Below are 15,626 nucleotides of genomic sequence, written 5' to 3' on the forward strand. Positions count from 1 at the left end.
CAGCTATGTACTGATTTTCTTTCATTTTGTTATGCTTGCTGATCCAGAAGGTTGAGGTTGGATTACTTGCTAAGTATTTTATAGCATCACCTTGGACAGGGAGATTCTCCCATTTCTCAAATTCTTCTTTTCTCCAATCAAAAGTTGCTAACAAATTCAAATCATAACTCAGAAACCTACTGTCTAAAATGCTGAGTTTGTGTGTTTTGATGTTATACATTTTTTCATTGATTACTTCTCCTGCATACATGAATAAATGAGCTATATACAGATCTGGAGCTGCCCTGAGATACAATAAACTATTGACTTTGTTTAGACCAATTGTTATACATAGTTGTGGTATACTGAGGCCCCCAAAGGATCTTTTCGAATATAGGAGACCATCACATGTGTATGCAGGTAGGTGTAGAAAATGTTTGACATACTTTTTTATTGTTTGATCCAGAATGTTTAAAGTTTTAGCTTCTGTTCCTTTCATTTCCAATTTAAATGTCAGTTTAGGGATTAAGTACTGACACAAAATGTCTATTTTCTGTGTGGGATTAATTGGTAGATTATCTAGTTTTTGAGACCAATTAACAAGAACCTCATTAATTTTGTTGTTCCTTATATGTCCAGTGTGTGGATCAAAGTTCAATCCGAGGTATCTCTCACTTTCTCCTGTATGAATGTTTTCAATATTTTGTTTTTCAAACCGCCATGGTTTACAGTTGTGAATCAGGATTGTATCTTTATGTTGCTGAGGACTGCGATGTCATTGGCAAAAGCGAGAGCGGTTATTTGCTGAATAAGGCCATCAGATCTGAATGTGAAACCCTTGCCATCTTTCTGAAGATCACAGATCAGTGGATCCATGGCAATGTTAAATAGCAGTGGGGATAAAGAGCCACCTTGTTTAACCCGAGATTTCCCTTGAAAAATGTTGTTGAGTCAGTGTATAAGTCTTTTATTATGTCTCTGATGTATGATGGAACTCTGTGCCTTGCAAGACTGTAAAAGCTGACCATGGCTGACAGAGTCAAAGGCTTTTGAGGTATCTATGAACACTACTGCTAATGAGTTACTGTTATTTTGTGCCCCTTTTATGATATTTTGCAGAAGAGTCAGATTTTCGAGACAACCTCTCAACTTCATGAAGCCTTTTTGTCTCGTATTCAATTCAACAAAAAATTAGAGTCTTTTAGTAAGTATTTATGTGAATAACTTCATGAACGCAGTACCGATGGTAATTGGGTGCCAATTACTGATTTTTTAATTTTGTTAATCGGTACATTCTTAGGTATCAATATCGACCAGTTCTTTTTAATACTTTCTGGTACTCTTCTCATTGATAACCAAGATGATAACATTCTGGGCAGCAGTCTTGGTTGCTTGTTATGCACATTATTCAAGCCATTCAGGCCTATCTTATCAGGCCTCACAGCTTTCTTTAAATCTGAATCATCGAAGGCATTAGTTATTTCGTGCAGTGTAATTTCTTTACATAAATTTCCAATTTCCCATTAATCTGGTATCTGGTCAATCCGGTTTCTTGTTTTCTTTTTCAATTATGCCTTTGTAGTATTGGAAGATTTCATCAGCACTGATTTGGCAAGTGGCGTATTCTGCCCCATCAGTGATTATCCTGGCAATTTCCTTTTTGTCCTTTTGCCTGATATTCTTTGTAGCTGCCCTTTGCTTTTGCATAATTTTTCTTGTGTGACCGATTGAGCGTTCCGTTTTTTCTTGTCTTTCTTTGGTATCTTGTTTTCTACTGAGGCATTCTGGTGCTCATCTTGAGCAGAGTTCGTAGGCTCATTATTGAGTTCGCTTGCTGGTTCTCTACGATTTGCTGGTACAGGACTTATATCAGTGGTATTTTCTGAGATATAAGTCACTATCTCATCCATCAGATCCATAGCAACATCATGTTGCTTTACGTTTTTGGTGTACTTTTCGACTTCTCTGATTCTATCCTCCAGCTCATCAAAGTTTTTTATTTTTTGCGCACGTTTTTGATTGATAAAGTCTCTGCGCTTTTCTGTTGTTACTTCCACTGTAACCTCTGGTTCATCGCAAGAGTCATTCTCAGAGACAATTGATGCTTGCAGTACATCCTTTGCCAATTATTTACTCTTATCTCTTCCATTTCTTCTTTTTTCTGCAATTTGTTCTCTGTTTTTACTGTTGAAATGCAGAACCATCAGCGCATTAATATTTCTCTTATCCTCATACACTTTATCCAATTCTGCTAATAGCAGTATTTCTTCCTGTGACAATAATTGTGATAGTTTGCTGCTTGCTAGAGCTGCTAGTCTAGCCTCATTTTGCACTTTTGGATTCGCATGCCGAGCATGTTGTGAAACTCCAATCTTTGTTCCAAATCTGAGGTCACAGAAGCTGCACAGAAATTGCAGCTCTCCTTTCTGAGGTCTTCCTTTACATTTGGCATAATGGCATGCAATATTGTGGTATTCGGCTTCTTTGTCACATTTTGAGAAATACGTTTTGAGATAGAAGCCTTTATGCTTGTTAGAGACATGTTTTCTTAGTACTTTAAAAGTTCCCAATATGTCTCCACACAAGTCACATTTATATTTTTCATTTGGATATTTCCAATATGTGACTTTCTTTGTGTAATCTCTTTTCTTTGTATTCAATTCTTTGCTGACCTGATACACATCAGGTACATTTTTAAAGTTGGTTGTAACAATGTCATTCTTGGCTAAGGAGGCCACAAACTCAATGGTTTTGTTGAGGTCTACGGTTGTGTCTTCGTCTGCTATGTAGGGTGAACTAGGTGCTATATCATGACCAGAATCATTGTTGCTTGTTGCATTGTTTGAAGCGGGTGATGGGTTGTCAAATTCGGTGAGGAGGTTAATGATTTCTGGAAAAGACAGCACCTCCTTATGCCATCTTAACTGGGTTTTTAATCACCATGTACTATCCCATCTGGAATTGTGTTTGTTTGATTCGCCATTTTTCACTCTCAAGTTCGCCGCCATGATAGAACCTTGATTGGCCTGTCTCTATAGACTTCTCTACGCAGAATCTAGCACTACAGAGGCAGTTACCGGAGGGACCACTGGGAGGTAAAGGCCACTACAACTGAGAATAGGTTAAGAGAGTCATAGTTACTCCCTCTGTTTACCCACGCTTCATTGAATTATCATCCCATTCTCAACCTGGTGAAAACTGCCGATATCGCCAGTTTTCCAGCGATAGCTTCCTCAAAAAAACATCGCCACCAATGAGAGCGACAACTAACACTAATGATATGCAGAATAGGCATTCCCGTGAAAAAAAACCCCATGAAAACACCACTTCCCGATATTTTCAACAATCAGCGAAATCTGAGATGCGATCCAAAAACAGGCGATAAGCCGCGTTAGCAGTAGGATTTTAACATCTGCCTTTTACTGGTGTGAACAGTAACAGACTACAGGAGGTAGCCCTTAAACCCTAAAGAGACCAGGGTAATAATCTGTAACAAACAACAATGTCTCAAGGGTATCGTTTCAAGGGGCTGGTATACATATATGTGTAATGATACAGTTACGGTGGAGAGGTGTGGCTCACTGGTTAGAGGCGGCAGACCCGTAAGCAGAGAATCGGCCAGGGACCAGGGTTCAATTCCCGACGCGGCAGGGTCGTGGACCAGGGTCAAAAACAGACTCGATAATTCTCGCCTCGGTACCTACTCTAACCAGGAACACACTCGGCAACTCTGGGCATTAAGCTTGCCTCATCTCTACAACGGCCCCCCACAGACGCCGGGGATGCCTGGTTTCACCTTGGAGATACCCAGAAAGGGACCATCTCACAGGGAAAACCAGGACGGGTTCCCCAGCGGTCTCAGCGCCAGGATACTCCATGGAGTCACAGTGCGCTTTACAAGTACACCCACATTTACATTTACATTTACTCAGACAGGATTTAATCCAAAAAGGAAAGAAACCAGGGAAACAAATCAAATAAATGCAAAATATATTTCATGTAGTAAACATGTTGGACATATTAACTTCATATGTTCAAGCACATGAGTCAGTAGCACTGCGTTACATTCAATGACATGTAACCAACAAAATACTGTGCACAAGTGGTCGTGAAGTGTGGTGACGGCGCAAGTGACACATGACGTGGTATGAACAGTGAGAATGATGGGTGCAACAACAAGTGAGATATAACCACGAATTACATGTTCAGGATACCGCAACAACAAATGACAAGAGGAATAAATTTTAAATGTGCAGGGTATCCGTAGATAGGGGCACCAAAAGCTTTACTGTGGGAGTCGACGGCGTTTCTGAAATCAATCGTAGAATGCCGGCAGAAGTCAGGCATTCTAAGATTGATACCAGACACACTGACAGACCCATAGGCTGCCCGTTGTCCTACTTCCGGTAATTCTGAATATCCTTACAATTTGAAGCTCTTTAGTAGCTTACTTCACGTCTCGAGCTTTGCGAGGACTGGACTACTGCCTGGATTATTTACTCCTGGCTACAGTGACACTGCAACTGAACTAATGTAACCTGGTCCTGATAATGGCCTAAGACTTTTGCAGGCCGAAACACCGTCGACACCCACAGTGGCACTTTTGGCAACCCTACCTATGGATACCTTACACATTTAAAATTGATTCCTCTTGTCATTTGTTGTTGTGGTATCCCGAACATGTAATTTGTGGTTTTATCTCACTTGTTGTTGCGCCCATCATTCTCACTGTTCATACCACGCCATGTGTCACTTGCACCGCCACTACACTTCACGAGCACTTGTGCACAGTATTTTGTTGGTTACATGCCACTGAATGTAACGCAGTGCTACTTACTCATGTGCTTGAACATATGAAGTTAATATGTCCAACATGTTTACTTCATGAAATATATTTTGCATTTATTTGATTTGTTTCCCTGGTTTCTTTCCTTTTTGGATTAAATCCTGTCTAAGTAACTGTGTCATTACACATATATGTATACCTGCCCCTTGAAACGATACCCTTGAGACATTGTTGTTTTTTACTGGTGTAAAGCAGGATGACTACCTACAGTATAAAAGGGAGCCCAGCCCAGAACCACATCTGAAGACCAACACATGTCATAGAGCTACTGACCATGCCGCTCCGACACCCAAGAAGGCCACAACATCCACTGCCACCACCACCAGGACCTCCCCCTCGGCCCCCCCACCCCATTACCATCGAGGCAGCACAGAACAGCGGAACTTCCCAAAACAGCATGGCCCCTCAGCCACACAATAGCTGAACGTTGGGAGATGTGGGAACCAAGTATGTGTGAAGGAGGCAAGTCACCCATCAATAACAATGCACACAATACCAAGTGTAGCGGTAATGTGCTGGACAGACCTCACTATGCAGAGCACAGACCTCTCCATGTGTACATATACTGCTGGTGCTTGTAATGTTGTGAACAGTGGACGCAACCATGTTACCTCAGGCAGTGGGGAACATCTCGGTCATGTAGCTGTGTCGTCTCCCCCTGGAAGCGGAACCGTAAGCTGAGTGGGCTGGTCCAATGTACGCCACTCCAGCGTAGAAATGTGAATAAATAGGCCGGGGCTCTGGGCGTGATTCTCTTCTGGGAAGGCCAACGCGTCTGCCAGAGCGGCGTCCCTCACCCCGCCACGAGGCCGCCGCCGTGCACAGAGCACTGGGCAGAAATCACATTGCATCAACACCCGCCTCGGGCCTTTGCGATGCTTTGTTTGAATTAAACAGTCAGATTCCCCTGCTCCGCACCAGTTCTAAGTCAGCTGCTAGGCACCAGCTGAGGCAGAACGCCGGCCCCCAGGGAGGGTGCACGGGGACAGGCGACCACCACAGCTGGGGCGATCCACAGGAAGGGCCCAGCTCGCGTCCAGAGTCTCCGTCGCCCCAGAGGGCTGAGCCTCATCCAGCCACGGCGCAGGCCCAGCCCCGCTTCACGCCCCAGTCTGATCGACACAGCCCTTAGAGCCAATCCTTATCCCAAAGTTACGGATCTGACGAGCTGACTTCCCTTACCTACATTGTTCTAACTTGCCAGACTCTGTTCTCCTTGCAGACCTGCTGCGGATATGGGTACGGCCCGGCGCGAGATTTACTCCATCTCCCCAGGATTTTCAAGGACCAGTAAGAGCTCACTGGATGCCGCCGGAACCGCAACGATTTCCAAAGCTCAAGTCTCTCTCTCGGGCGAACCCATTCCAGGGCGCCCTACCCTTCACAAAGAAAAGAGAACTCTCCCCGGGGCTCCCCTCTGCTTCTCCGGGATCATTTGAGTTACTGCACTGGAAGCCGCTAGGGCACCCGTCTCTGCCACTCCGAGTTCGGAGATCTGAACCCAACTCCCTTTTGATCGGCCGAGGCCATCGCCAGTCCATTCTGAAAGGCGCGCGCCCATCTCTTAGGACCGACTGACCCATGTTCAACTGCTGTTCACAGGGAACCCTTCTCCACTTCAGCCTTCAAAGTTCTCGTTTGAATATTTGCTACTACCACCAAGATCTGCACCTGCGGCGGCTCCGCCTGGGCCCTCACCCCGGGCTTCCGTGCACACCGCAGCAGCCCTCCTACTCGTCGCGGCTCAGCCCCCGTGGCTCTCAGTGCCAGCGACGGCCGGATTTGGGCCCAACACGCCAGCGCCATCCATTTTCGGGGCAAGTGGATTCGGCAGGTGACCTGTTACACACTCCTTAGCGGATTCCGACTTCCATGGCCACCGTCCTGCTGTCTATATCAACCAACACCTTTTCTGGGGTCTGATGAGCGTTGGCATCGGGCGCCTGAACCCAGCATTCGATTCATCCCGCAGCGTCAGTTCTGCTTACCAAAAGTGGCCCACAAGGCACTTGAATTCCATGCCTGGCTCCACGCCAGCAAGCCGGGCTTCTTCCCCATTTAAAGTTTGAGAATAGGTTAAGATAGTTTTGGCCCCAAGACCTCTAATCATTCGCTTTACCAGCTAAAACTGGGGGCTCCGAGTGTCCGCTATCCTGAGGGAAATTTCGGAGGGAACCACCTACTAGATGGTTCGATTAGTCTTTTGCCCCTATACCCAGGTCGGACGACCGATTTGCACGTCAGGAGCGATACGAACCCAAAGCCGGACTGGGACCAAAAACCAGCCCTGGCAAAGTGCTCGGCCGGCCCTCCGGGGTGTTGGGGGTGCAGCCGAGCTGCTTGCCAGGGCATGTTTCGGCCGATTTTGTTACAGCGGCCGATATTGCAGCTATGCTGCAAAAACGGCCCTGTAACAAAATCAGCCCCCAGGGGCCCAAAACCGTCCCCCAACCCTGGCACCCCCATTGGGGAAATGCCCGGTGCCAGCTACAGCCAGTCCGGCCCTGTACGGACCTCTGCCAGAGTTTCCGCTGGCTTCGCCCTGCCCAGGCATAGTTCACCACCTTTCGGGTCCTATCACGCACGCTCATGCTCCACCTCCTGAACAGAGAGGGTGAGACGGGCCGGTGGTGCGCCTGCCACTTGAAGCGCTGCACGATCCCACCTCAGTCGGCGCGCACCAGCCCTCACCTTTATTGCGCCACAGGGTTTCGCTCGGCCCTCCGACTCGCGCATGTGTTAGACTCCTTGGTCTGTGTTTCAAGACGTCACCTCAGACCCCTGGTGCCCGGCATGGGCCTCCCCGCCCAGCGGCTCAACGCAGTCGGCACACACTGAGCACAGTCCTCCCCAGTCAACAGTCACTCCAGGAGCAGGGGGCCCCGTCCTCCCTTCCCCGCTCTGGCGCGCCTCGAGGGGCGGCCAGGAGCAGGTGCCCGGTGGAGGGTGTGGAGGCAGTCGAATCTCTCTCAGCCCCGCGGACACAGCGAAGCTACTGCCAGGGGGACTGTAACACCCCCCGCCAAAGTGGAGAGCCACCTGTAACCCTGAAGCCTTCCCAGCCGACCCAGAGCCAGTCACAGCGCACCACCGCGGGGGAAATGGGCCTTGCAGGGGCCAGGTAGGGCCCGGGCGCCGGTCCTGCAAAAGGGATCCGAAACTCCTGGGCCACCGACCTTCCCGCCATGTTAAATCCTCCAGGCAGACTGCAAGGACCCCACCCATTTAGCTCTTGACAGTTTCATGCCCTCTTGAACTCTCTCTTCAAAGTTCTTTTCAATTTTCCCTTTCGGTACTTTTTTGCTATCGGTCTCGTGCCTGTATTTAGCCTTAGATGGAGTTTACCACTCGCTTTGGGCTGCATTCCCTAGCAAACCCGACTCCAAGAAGACCCGATCCCGGCGTGCTGGGGGCCGGTACCGGCCTAACACCGTCCGCTGGGTAAGCCTCGATCAGAAGGACTTGGGCCCCCTGGGCGACGCCTGAGAGTCGGTCTTCTGTACACCACATTTCCCGCGCCCACCACTGGGTGGGGATAAAGCGCTGGGCTCTTATCTCTTCACTCACCGTTACTGGGGGAATCCTGGTTAGTTTATTTTCCTCCGCTTATTAATGTGCTTAAATTCAGTGTGTCACCACATCTGATCTGAGGCTGTAGTCTGAAAAAATGCCGAAGCGTCGGAGTGGCGGGGTTGGATTGCCGCCGGGGAAGGCCAGGCCCCTGCGAGAGCAGGTGCCCGGGAACACGGCAGCGTGTGCCCTCTTTCCATGGATTGGATCTGGAGGGGGTTTGCCCTCCCCGGGGAGCCGGCCGCGGAGGTGGGCGCCCGAGGCACGTGCACTCGGGCAGCCGGTGGGACACCAGACAGCCACGTGCGGCACGCAGCCAGGTGCTCTGGGACGGATCTGGGGCGGGCCGGGACGTGGGAGGGCCCGGTACGACAGAGCCTTTCAGGGGCGTGGTCCCAGCCCAGGGAGTCACTGCCATTCGGTTTCCACATCATTGCGGGGGTCGTGCCGGGTGAGCGTGGGTTCTGTCTCAGGAGGGCCCACTGCTGTGCCCCATCCCATGTCTCTCGCGCATCGATCTGTTCCTTCCCCCAGCGGAGGAAGAGCCACCAAGGCCCGGTCCTCACACAAGTGCCCCATGTGGCCACGGACCACTCCGCCGGCCGGGGTGAGACAGTTCTGGGCCCTGTACCCAGGGTGTGCTCGCAGGAGGCGGCCAAGGGTTTTGGGCTGGTGCCATCCGTCACTAGGGCTGCTCCACCGTTAATAATCCTTCCGCAGGTTCACCTAAGGAAACCTTGTAGCGACAGGCGGTAGCTCGCCTCGTGACAGACCACCAGCTCGATCCCAAGATCTAACTTCAAGCTTTTTAACTACAACAACTTTAATATACGCTATTGTAGCTGGAATTACCGTGGCTGCTGGCACCAGACTTGCCCTCCAATGGATCCTCGTTAAAAGATTTAAAGTGTACTCATTCCAATTACAAGGCCTCGAAAGAGTCCTGTATTGTTATTTTTCGTCACTACCTCCCCGAGTCTGGAGTGGGTAATTTGCGCGCCTGCTGCCTGCCTTGGATGTGGTAGCCATTTCTCAGGCTCCCTCTCTGGAGTCGAACCCTGATTGCCCGTTACCCGTGAGCACCATGGTACGCACAGAAAGTACCATCGAAAGTTGATAGGGCAGACATCCAAATGTGTCGTGGCCATCACGGGGACGTGCGATCGGCCCGAGGTTATCTAGAGTCACGAAAGGGGCTGGACGAGCCCGGATTGGTCTTGGTCTGATAAATGCACGCATCCCGGGAGGTCAGCGCTCGTTGGGGTGTATTAGCTCTAGAATTACCACAGTTATCCAAGCAACAGATGGAGCGATCAAAGGAACCATAACTGATTTAATGAGCCATTCGCAGTTTCACTGTACAGGCCGTGTGTACTTACACGGGCATGGCTTAATCTTCGAGACAAGCATAAGCTACTGGCAGTATTAACCAGGTAGCCGCACCTGCTGACGGGGTGTGTTCGGGAGCCGGGTGCTCGTTCCCTGATCGACACCTTCGCAACCCCCTCTCAGGAGCCCGCAGGGCTAAAAGAGCCCACCCGCCTAGGCAGGAGGGCTTGCTGGGGGTGGGCAGGTGCAGTTGCACCGGCAGGCCTAGCCATCTACACGGAAGGGAGAGGCAGGCCGAGGCACAGACTGAGCGAGACGCAGGGGTGCCGGCCCTGAGCGGCGGCACCCAATGGAACGGTCATTCCGACCTGCAGTGGAAATGCGCTGGGCGGAGCGGGGTGACGGCGTGGCATGCAAGGGATACGGATTGCCGTGCGGCAGCGTCTGGGACTTGGTGCCACCGACCCCTACCGCTCTGGTCGGACCACTGGGGGGCGTGTGCTGCTGGGGCCGCTCGGCCTTCGCTCAGCTGGGTTTGGGGAAGGGCCTGCGCCAGGCGGCAGGGCCCTCAAGTCGGGCGGTGCATGCGGGGTTGAAGCTCTTTGCTTGAAACAACAGCCAAGGCTGGTCAAGCAGTCGATCCCTAAACAAACCAGGCTCGCCCAGTCTATCAGAGTGCGCCCTGCGCAGGGAATGCTGGATTCGCGTCCCTGCCCGCTCCCAGGGTGAGCAGCTTTGGAGGAAAGGCCCATCAGGAAGTGCTGGGAGGCAGGCACTGACCCGGGCCCCTGCCTTCCCCTGTCTCGGAATCGCCGGACCTCACGGAAGTCAGACTAACGCTCTCCCTAGTAATCCGAAAGGAAAAACAGCCCCCTTTCTTGTAAGAGGACGGGGCCCAGGGTAGGAATGCCTGACATGGTGCCCGGCAGGCCCCTGGACCCAGCCGGGTCTCCCATTCCCAGATGTGCAGGTGAAGCCTTCCCAGGCCCGCGGGGCCCCGCTAGGAGCTCCTGAACCCAGCCGCGCAGGGGGAGGGTCCCCGGGCACGAAGGAACCCCATCTCGGGCCTTTGGCAAAGCGTCAGGCCAGGGCCCAGGGCTGGAGCACCAGAACCGGGGTCTGCCGGTGTCCGCTGGGGCCTGCCGGGGCCCTTGGCCCCATCGGGGCTCCCGGCCACGAGGCTCAGGGGAGCCTCCCCGGGTCCGCGGGACCCCTTCCCAGGCACCCTGCTACAAGGTAGGCCCAAGGACCAAGCCCGGGGTAAGGAGGCTGCATCTCCCCAGGGCCCTCAGGGGTCCCGGCCGGAGCTCCAGAACCTAGCCAAGCAGGGGAAGGCTCCCCGGGCATGATGGAACCCCGTCTCAGGCCTTTGGCAGAGAGGCAGGCCAGGGGATGGGGCCCAGGGCTGAAGCACCCGACCCAGGGCCTGGCGGGCCCCTGGATCCAGCGGGGGCTCCCAGGCCCAGAGGCGCAAGGGAAGCCTCCCTGGGCCCGCGGGACCCCACCCCGGGCACCCTGCCATGTGGCAGGCCCAAGGATGGGGCGCCGGGGTGGGGAGGTCACCCTCCCCAGGGCCCTCAGGGGCCCCGACGGTGCTTCTGAACCCAGCCAAGCAGGGGGAGGTTCCCCGGGCACAACAAAACCCTGTCTCAGGCCTTTGGCAGAGCGGCAGGCCAGGGGATGGGGCCCAAGGCTGAAGCACCCAACCCCGGGTCCGGCGGGGCCCCTGGATCCATCCGGGGCTCCCAGGCGCAGGGGAAGCCTCCCTGGGACCACGGGACCCCGTCCAGGGCACCCTGCCATGTTGCGGGCCCGAGGATGGAGCCCTGGGTGGGGAGGCCACACTCCCCAGGGCCCTCAGGGGCCCCGCCCGGAGCTCCTGAACCCAGCCCGAAGGACGCCAATCTGCCTGCCCCGAGCCTTTGCGGCAGGGCTTCCGCCTGCCCTTTGGAGGGCTCGGGGGCAATGCATCCCGGGGGCTTGGAGACCCCGGCTGACCCTCGGGCCCGGGGCTGTGGACAGGGGTCCCAGACGGACCACCGACCCAAGGTCCCCCAGGCACCTTGACACGCAGGCGAAGCAGGAGGAAAGGCCAGCCCGGCCCGACGGACCCCCGTCCTGAGACCATGGCGGAGCAGGGGGACAGAGCCTGGTCCCCTGGTCCTGGCTGTAGGTCCCGGACTGGCACACACAGGGAAGGTCTCCCCGGGCCCGCGTCCCGGGCACCCTACGATGTGGCAGGCCTGAGGATGGAGCCCAGTGTGGGGAGGGCACCCTCCACCTCAGGGCCACCAGGCGCCCCTGCTGGAGCTCCTGAACCCAAGTCGAGCTGGGGAACGCCAGACGGGCCCTTGGCCCATGTCGGAGCAGAAGACGGAGCCCAGTGTAGTAAGCGCCCGGCCAGAGCTCTCGGGCCCGGATGCCCAAAGGAGGACTGCCTGGGCCCGACGGAGCCCGTCCCAGGCACTTTGCCACGTGGCGGGCCAGAGGATAGAGCCCTGGACGGGGGGGAGGTTTTTGCCCGGCCCTAGCCCATCTGTTTGCCGGCTGGGAGCCCCCAGCCGGCTAGGGGTTCCGGCGTACCCTGTTCCTCGTAATCCAGATGAAGGGTACACTCTTTTCTGGTAATCCATGTGCACCGAGTGACGGAGGGGACCCAAGGCGCGGACGCGCCTGACCTCCCGTAGCTCTGGCTGGGATCATGGAGGCAAACAGCCCTCATCAGAACTTCCAGGGCAGCCCGGCAATCTGGTCGCCCCATTGGAAAGCATTGCACGCGACCAGTTGGCCGAGGGGAAAAGGCTCGACTAGATGACCGGACACGAAGGACGTCCATCAGCCCTCCCTACACATTAAAGGAAGGGCTCCTGCCTGCCATTGGAGGGGTCGGGAGCCCTGCTTCCCGGGGGCTCATCAGAGCCCTTAGCTAGGTCTCGGGCACGGGGCTGTAAGGGGGGCCCCCAACGGAACTCTGACCCGGGGCCCACAGGCACCTTGACACAGCCGAAGCGGGGAAGGCCTGCCCTGGCCCGATGGACCCCCGTGACGGGCACCCGGACCCTCGGCTGGCTGCAGGGCGTGGGCTCGCGCATCCCAGGGCCCGCCGGAGCCCAGACCCCTGAACCGGTCCCCGTTTCTGAACCCAGCGAGGCTGGGGCGGGGGGGGGCCTCTCCGGGCACCAGGGACCCTCGTCCCGGGCAGACAACCCCTCGGTCAGCCGCAGGACGGGGGTTCCCACACCCCAGGCCCTGCCCGAAACCCAGGCCCCGGGCCCAATCTCTGCTTCTCAACCAAGCCAGGCTGGGGGAATATGGGAGCCTGCCCGGGCACAAGGGACCTCCGTCCAAGGCACATGGACCCTCGTCTGGCTGCAGGACGTGGGCTGCTGCACCCCGGGACCAGCCAGAGCCCATGCCCCGGGCCCTGCTTCTGTGGAGGTGGGTGGCGGAGCGGAGTTCCACAGAGTTTTTTCATAACTCCGTGGAACTCCGCATAGTGGCACTACGCCAGCTCCGCCCAGGGTTAAATATGACATGTCCCCTAGTAAATTGATGAGGATGGGGGTTAAAAATTGAGTCTCTAGCTGGCAGAGGTATGCACCCTGTCCAACTAGGAACCACAATCCCAGTCAGATACACTCCCTAAATTAAACTGTGCTCACCCTCTGGTATCTAGGCACAGTCAGGCTTCACTTAAGAGGCAATTTGTAAAGTATTCGTCCATCACTTAATACACTAAAACAGTGAAAACACCACCCAAAATAATCTACACCAGGTTAGAAAAATAGAACATAATTTAATGAATAAAACAAGACCAAAGTGACAAAAATCCAATAAATAGAACCGGAGTTTTGAATTTTGATAGAATATCTTGAAATATACTGCTTAAAGGCATAAGGTGCGAACCATGGTCATCTGGTCATGATGGACCAGGTCAAATCTGAATAGTCTAGTCGACCGCGATGGAGTGCGGGTCGGATACAAGAGTCAAGCAGGGCCTGCTGAAAACAGTACCTTCACAGAGGAAGCATCGGCGACGGCAAGCAACTCCAAGGAGCCATCAGAGGAGAGGTGTCTTAGTCGATCAGTGGGATTGTAGGCAATGCATCGGTTCCAATTCACGCAATTGGGCGAAGCGTCGTTGGTGATCCGCCAGCGATGAAGGCAATGCGTTGTCTTCAAGCAGCACAGCCAGCGCTGTGGAATCCTCGAAGTGGCAATGCATCAGCGTCGTGATGAATACTTAGTGTCCGACGGGCACAAAGTCAGCACTGTGTGGATTCTCGCAAAAACAGACGGAAAACCAAAGGGCCAGGCCTGGATTGGCACCACATGGCAGGGCAGAAATCATAGGTGGCAGAGTCCAGAGGCTGTAGCAGGGTTGAATGAAGTCTTTGATGTCCCTGAGACCCCTGAGACTTCAGAACAGGAGGCAAGCCAGCAAGCCCTTGGAGTCACTTGGTTCTGGGGATGTAGATATTCAGGTCAAGTCCTTCTCACTACCAGGCAAGGAGGGCAGCGGGGGTTTGGCTAGCCAGCCAAGATGGTAGACACACTCTAGCGAGGCTCCGTCTCGCGGCCCGAGTATTTATTACTTCTCCTTTGCACAGCAGTGCCATCACAACGCCAGAACCAGCCAGTTAGGCTCGGGGTGCTGGCGTGCGCAAACACAGCAAGTTTGGAAGCGCCAGGAGCTACACAAGCTGAGTAATGGCCGCTTGCGCAGAAGGAATTCCACAAACTTGAGTTGGGAGCTGTGCGATGGTGTGGGCCCATTTTGCCAAAGCCGCGATAGAGCAGAAGTGTTCCTGGGTGGAGCGCGGTGGATCGCAAACACAAGATGTGACTCAGCGGTGTCACAATAGACCGTCACCAGAGTCCTGAGTACAGAGGCGGACCCACGTTACTGGCCCGACCACACAACGCGCGGCTGGGATGATGTGAGTCCTCTCCGGACAACGGACGAAACCAATCAATTGGGCTTGAGGAGGCGCGAGCGGAGGTACCAGACTTTTCCTGCACCCCTATCTGCTCCTATCCCTCTACCTTCCTCCATCTCTGAGGAGACTGGAGATGTGTGGTGTGGGTCCCCCACTCTTTGCCAGACCTGGCTAGAGAGCGATGTGAAATGAACCTCCCGCCCAGCGCTAAATGAAAGCGGAGACAATGTCATAAGCTGTGTGTTCGCTGTTAGAGGTGCGTGTTATTACCGTGTAGACAAGAGGCCGCAGGAGCTGCTGAGAGTGCCGTGCTGGCAAGACCCGTTCTATGTCTACAGGCCAAGACCGGGTGAATGGGTGCGGCGAGTGTGACTCCAACTGTTGATTTATGCGTTAGGACGCCGGCGAAGACCTGCAGCGGGGTGGACACCCGGCCACTGCGACACACAACAGAAGCTACACACTGCCTGGTCTCTCACTCCTGCAAGTGGCGGGTGAGCATCGCTCTATCTGTTTCAGGCGCTCAGTAGACAATCGCGGAACCAACGGGCGGCCCTACGGCCTACATTAGCAAATCCAGTGCATGGTTGGTGAGCTTAGTAGGGCAAACCTACGGTTATCCCCATCATCTACACATGCCCTCAAACAGGGGATGCCGTCCTCCTCTTCCCAAAAAATCGTCATCCATAAAGGAATCAGGAGCCTAATATAGAGCCACACACTAACAGTAAATAACCAATAACACACCAGAAGCACCAGGGGGCCTATCCACAGACTACCATTGAGCTACAGTCTGGTGAGGCGGGAAGACCTCACACACGTGGCGATGCTAAACTTGCAGAGACACTAGGCACACCTACTACAGTGGACAGAGTAGAAACGACGCCCCCAGAACACCGCACCAATGCCCAAAAACCCTGATTTGCTATATAAAGGCATTAGCGGAAGGAGGACCCTATCCC

General features: G+C 53.7%; 2 pseudogenes; both read right to left on the minus strand.

Annotated features, from left to right (window-relative positions):
- LOC146866959 (28S ribosomal RNA) overlaps window positions 1-8,480 on the minus strand; it is an 11,120-nt pseudogene extending 2,640 nt beyond the window's left edge.
- Window positions 8,481-9,098: 618 nt separating this feature from the next.
- On the minus strand, window positions 9,099-9,831 carry LOC146866960 (18S ribosomal RNA; annotated as a pseudogene; the record flags this gene model as incomplete).
- Between the last annotated feature and the right edge of the window lie 5,795 nt (window positions 9,832-15,626).

The sequence above is a fragment of the Triturus cristatus genome, chromosome 1_2 (assembly GCF_964204655.1).
Source record: "Triturus cristatus chromosome 1_2, aTriCri1.1, whole genome shotgun sequence".
Lineage (NCBI taxonomy): Eukaryota > Metazoa > Chordata > Amphibia > Caudata > Salamandridae > Triturus > Triturus cristatus.